The sequence below is a fragment of the Triticum aestivum genome, chromosome 4B, assembly GCF_018294505.1.
Source record: "Triticum aestivum cultivar Chinese Spring chromosome 4B, IWGSC CS RefSeq v2.1, whole genome shotgun sequence".
NCBI classification, from domain to species: domain Eukaryota; kingdom Viridiplantae; phylum Streptophyta; class Magnoliopsida; order Poales; family Poaceae; genus Triticum; species Triticum aestivum.
The window spans coordinates 309699738-309706177 of record NC_057804.1 but is presented as its reverse complement, the minus strand read 5'-3'; positions in this window follow the sequence as shown (position 1 = coordinate 309706177).

Here is a 6440-nt window from a genome sequence, read left to right as displayed (position 1 = left end):
TCTTCATGACATGATCTCTGAGAAAGTGATGACGAATTTCAATGTGCTTTGTCTTCGAGTGCTGAACTGGATTGTTGGCAATCTTGATGGCACTTTCGTTGTCGCAGAAGCGAGGTACTTGTTTCAGATTGACGCCATAGTCCTTGAGAGTTTTCTTCATCCACAGAAGCTGAGCACAACAAGATCCAGCAGCAATGTATTCAGATTCAGCAGTTGAGAGTGATACACAGTTTTGCTTCTTTGAAGACCAACAGACAAGTGATCGTCCCAGAAAGTGACATGTTCCTGATGTAGACATGCGATCCACTTTTGTCACCAGCATAATCAACATCCGAGAATCCAACCAGATCAAATCTTGAGCCCTTTGGATACCATAATCCGAGTGTTGGGGTGTAAGCCAAATATCGAAGAATTCGCTTCACAGCTAAGTGATGCGATTCCTTTGGTGCCGCTTGGAATCGAGCACACATGCAAACACTAAGCATAATATCTGGCCTAGATGCACATAGGTAAAGTAAAGAACCAATCATGGAGCGGTATACCTTTTGATCGAACTCTTTACCATTATCGTCGGGACCAAGATGATGTTTGGCTGGCATTGGCGTCGTGTAACCTTTGCAATCTTGCATTCCAAACTTCTTCAGACAGTCTTTGAGATATTTTTCTTGAGATATGAAGATGCCATTCCTTTGCTGATGAATTTGAAGACCAAGGAAGAACTTCAGCTCACCCATCATGGACATCTGATATTGCTCTTGCATCATGTACCCAAACTCATCACTATACTTCTGGTTGGTGCAGCCGAAGATTATGTCATCCACATATATTTGGCATACAAACAGTTCACCATCATATGTCTTCGTGAAGAGTGTGGGATCGAGGGATCCTGGTTTGAAGCCTTTGCTCTTTAGGAAGTCTTTGATTGTATCATACCAAGCGCGAGGAGCTTGTTTGAGGCCATACAGTGCTTTGTTTAGTCTGTACACCATATCAGGATGTTTTGAATCTTCAAAGCCAGGTGGTTGAGCAACGTACACTTTTTCTTCAATCTTGCCATTGAGGAAAGCACTCTTCACATCCATTTGATATAGCAAGATGTTGTGGTGATTAGCATAGGCTAGCAGTATGCGAATAACTTCAAGCCTAGCCACAGGAGCAAATGTTTCATCGAAGTCAATTCCTTCAACTTGAGTATATCCTTGAGACACAAGACGTGCTCTGTTTCTGACGACTTGACTATGCTCATCTTGCTTGTTTCGATATATCCATTTAGTGCCAATAATGTTATGTTTGCGAGGGTTAGGGCGCTTGACAAGTTCCCAAACATTATTCAGCTTTAACTGTTGAAGTTCTTCTTGCATGGATTGAATCCATTCAGGTTCCATAAAGGCTTCAGCAACCTTCTTGGGTTCAGATATTGATACATATGAAAAATTCCCACAGAAATTTGCTAACTTGTTGCTCTTGAGCGAGTAAGTGGACCAGGTGCATTGATGCTATCAGTTATCTTCTCAATTTGTACTTAATTTGCAACATGAGGATGAACTGGACGAAGCCCTTGCTCATGCTGATCATTGTCATCATTGGGAGGATTGTCTTCGGTCTGAGCATTGTCTTCAGGTTGGTTTGGTGCAGAAATGATAAGTTCCTCTTCAGGCTGTGCTTCAGAGGGCATGATTTCACCAGTTCCCATCAGCTTGATAGATTCGCTGGAAGGAGCTTCATCTAATGTGCTTGGCAGGAGTTCTCGTTGTGAACCATTGGTTTCATCAAATCGCACGTCCACAGTTTCAACGATTTTGTAGTGAAAGAGGTTGAAGACTCTGTAAGAGTGCGAATTCTTTCCATAACCGAGCATGAAGCCTTCGTGAGCTTTGGGTTCAAATTTTGACTTGTGATGGGGATCGTTGATCCAACACCTAGCACCAAAGACTCTGAAGTAGCTGACGTTTGGCTTCTTGCCAGTAAGGAGCTCATAGGATGTTTTGCCCAGAAGCTTGTGGATGTAAACACGATTGATGATGTGACATGCTGTATCAATAGCTTCTGGCCAGAACTTTCTTGGTGTCTTGTACTCGTCGAGCATTGTTCGAGCCATCTCAATGAGGGTTCTGTTCTTGCGCTCTACAATGCCATTTTGCTGAGGTGTGTATGGGGCAGAGAACTCATGAGTGATTCCCATTGTATCCAGATAAAGATCAAGCCCGGTGTTCTTGAATTCAGTGCCGTTATCACTTCTGATATGCTTGATCTTGACGCCATAGTTGTTCATTGCTCGATTGGCGAATCGTCTGAAGACATCTTGTACTTTAGTCTTGTAGAGAATTATGTGCACCCATGTATATCTTGAGTAGTCATCAACAATGATGAAGCCATAGAGACACACTGTTGTTGTGAGGGTCGAGTAGTGAGTAGGGCCAAATAAGTCCATGTGCAACAGCTCGAAGGGTTGAGATGTCGTCATGATTGTCTTCGAGGGGTGCTTGGCCCTCGTCATCTTTCCAGCTTCGCAGGCACCACACAAATGATCTTTCTTGAACTTGACACCTTCGATGCCTATGACATGCTTCTTCTTGACGAGTGTATGTAAGTTCCTCATGCCAGCATGCCCCAGCCTTCGATGCTAGAGCCAGCATTCTGAAGCTTTTGCAAGAAGACATACGGCAAGCTGTGGACCTGCAGAGAAATCTACCATGTATAGATCACCTTTCCTATATCCTTCAAGGACTAGAGACTTGTCAGATTCCATTAGTACAAGGCAACGATAATTTCCGAATATCACAATCATGTTTAAGTCACAAAGCATTGAGACAGACATTAAGTTGAATCCAAGGGATTCAACAAGCATCACTTTATCCATGTGTTGATCCTTTGAGATTGCAACTCTGCCTAGACCCAATACCTTGGCTTTACCAGTGTCAGCAAATGTGATTTGACTCTTGTCGGATGGACGTAAGGTTGAGTCCATGAGAAGACTTCGATCACCAGTCATATGATTAGTGCATCCGCTGTCCATAATCCATTCTAAAGCACGAGGTGTCATGCCCTACAGTGCATTTAGGAGGATAGGCTTCACAAGGTATGTTGTGAAGCATAAGCATTTGACGCACACTAGGATTATCACAGCTTAGATGAAAGTTAGAACACACAGTATGACAGGTAAGCGATTCATATGTGGAATACATAGTAAGTCATTTTATCATGCGTCCCTTTGTGTTTTAGGTCCCCAGCAATAATATCGGATGCCTTTGATTGCTGGCTGGAGACCATATTCTGCAAAAGAGAGTTAATTCTTCTTCACCACCCACATCTTCAGGGGTGGCTTAGAAGCAATGAGTCTAAGTGCAGCATCTGAGAATTTCGGCTTTGAAGCCCTAGCAAATAGCCTTGCAGGAGATGAATGATACTCATATGAATAAGCAGAAAAGTTCTTAGTCCTATGAACATGGCGGTTTGAGGACACACGTTCATGTTCATAAGTTTGAGTAAGATTTCCCTGCAAAACATTGGCGTTAGGGTGACTCAAGTGAGTCCTGTATTCGTATGAAGCCGTTGGATCATATGATGCCTTTGGTCTGGGGTTTGTCTTCTTCCCAGGTGGTGTCATGATGAAATTCACTGGAAGATTCTCAAGACGGCTTTTGGGAACCTAGATCTTCTTCATAGGTGGTCCATTCCTGCAGTTAGTACCAATATACCTGGCAAACACTTCACCATTCTGATTTTTGAACAATTTATAGTTTGCATCAAAGGATTCATCAATGATAATAGGATTAGCACAGGTAAAGCCAGATAAAGTGGATGGATCCACTGAAGGTTCCTTTGCAGCAACCCATGTGGTTTTGGGATACTGCTCAGGCTTCCAGTAGGAACCATCAGCATTCATTTTCCTCTCGAACCCAACACCCTCTTTCCTAGGGTTTTGGTTCAGAATCTGCTTTTTGAGGACATCACAAAGTGTCTGATGTCCTTTCAGACTTTTATACATCCCTGTTTCAAGCAGTGTCTTCAACCTAGCATTTTCATCAGCAATAGTAGTGGTATCCTTAGCAGAGGGGTTAGTTACCACATTAGTAGTTGAAGACAAAGCAACAGTAGCAGCATTGGAACATTCAGCAACAGAGGTAGTGTTATTACGCTCAATGCATTTTAAACATGGTGGTTCAAATCCATCCCGAGCGGAACTGATCTGTTGAGCGCGAAATGACTCATTCTCTTTTTGAAGATCTTCATGAGCCGCTTTCAATTTCTCAAGCTCTTGCTTCCTTTGAAGATAATCATAGGAGAGCTTTTCATAAGTGGTTGAGAGCGTCTCATGAAGACTTTCAAGTTCTTGATACTTAGCATGAAGATTTTTTATGTCTTCAACTAAGGACTGTGAACGTGTCATTTCCGCGTCCAGCAGGTCATCGCTTTTGTCTAACAGTTTTTGAGTATGTTCCATAGCCCTTTGTTGTTCGGTAGCAATTTTAGCAAGTGTTTGTAGCTGGGTTTAGATTCACAATTAGAGTCATCTTCACTTGATGTTTGAAAGTAAGCATTGCGTGATTTTACCTTGGCACCGCGAGCCATGAAGCAGTAGGTGGAAGCAGGATCGTCCTTGTCGTCATCAGCGTTGGTGTGGGAGTCATTGTCTTTAGTGTTGAAGATGGACTTGGCAACGTAGGCTGTGGCTAGAGCCAGACTTGCAACGCCAGAGTCAGACTCAACTTCAGATTCCACCACCGCCTCCTCAGAAGCAGACTCCTCCTATGAATCCATTTCCTTGCCAACAAAAGCACGAGCCTTGCCAGATGAGCTCTTCTTATGAGATGAAGACTTTGATGAGGACTTGGAAGAAGACTTTGAAGATTTCTTCTTCTTCTTGTCATGAGAGTCATATTCCTTGCTCTTCTTCTTCTTCTTCTTCTCGTTGTCCCACTGAGGACACTCAGAGATGTAGTGCCCAGGCTTCTTACACTTGTGACATGTTCTCTTTTTGTTGTCTTGAGTGGAAGCTTCATCATTTCTTGAACTGGATCGTGAAGACTTTCTGAAGCCCTTCTTCTTGGTGAACTTCTGGAACTTCTTCACAAGCATAGCAAGTTCCCTTCCAATGTCTTCAGGATCATCAGAACCGCAGTCAGATTCTTCTTCTTCAAATGAGGAAACAACTTTTGCCTTCAAAGCACGAGTTCGACCATAGTTGAGGCCATATATATCTCTTTTCTCAGAAAGCTGGAACTCATGTGTGTTGAGCCTCTCAAGTATATCAGACGGATCGAGGGTCTTGAAGTCAGGACGTTCTTGTATCATGAGGGCAAGGGTGTCAAAGGAGCTATCAAGAGATCTCAGCAGCGTCTTGACGATTTCATGCTTGGTGATCTCAGTGGCGCCGAGAGACTGAAGCTCATTTGTGATGTCGGTCAAACGTCCGATTGTCGTTTCTCTAGAAGCGGTTGAAGAGGTTGTGAAGAACACTGATCCTTTGATCTCTCTGAGTTGATACGCCTTCGTTGACCTTGGACAGCCAGTCCCAGACTAGCTTTGACGTTTCCAGAGCAATCACACGACCATACTGTCCTTTGGTCAGATGACCACAGATGATGTTCTTTGCAGTCGAGTCTAGTTGAATGAACTTCTTGACATCAGCAGGGGTGCCACCTTCACCAGCAGTTTCTTGGGAATGGCAGGCTATTATTGGAGATTTATTGAAGGATTCTCCACCATAGCAAAGCCAATGACACAACTACTCAAGAAAGACAAGAAGTTTGAATGGACGGAAGCCTGTGAGAAAAGCTTCCAAGAGTTAAAAAGGAAATTAACAACGGCCCCAGTGTTAATTGTGCCAGACATACACAAGAATATTGAGGTATATTGTGACGCATCCCGGAAAGGCCTCGGGTGCGTATTGATGCAAGAAGGCAAGGTAGTTGCGTATGTCTCCAGACAACTTCGCAAGCATGAGGAAAATTATCCCACTCATGACTTAGAATTGGCAGCAGTCATCCATGCACTCAAAGAATGGAGACACTTCCTACTTGGAAACCGTTGTGAAATATACACAGACCGTAAGAGCCTTAAGTATATTTTCACACAGTCGGAACTTAATTTACGACAACGACGATGGTTAGAGTTGGTGAAGGATTATGATGTTGGAATCCACTATCATCCCGGAAAAGCAAATGTTGTGGCAGATGCCCTGAGTCGGAATCCTAGCACGGACAATGACAGCATACCAAAGTTGAGGCCAGAATTTCAACAGGAATTTGCCAGACTCAATTTAATAATGGTTACCGAAGGCAGTGTGTCAAATTTGGAAATACAGCTTACCTTGATGGAGAAGATTAAGGAGGCCCAGCATGGACACCCCAACATTGATGGCATAAAGAGGAAAGTGAGTTTGGACAAGGCCTCAGAGTTCAACGTAGATGAGCAAGGAATATTGTGGTACAGAGAAA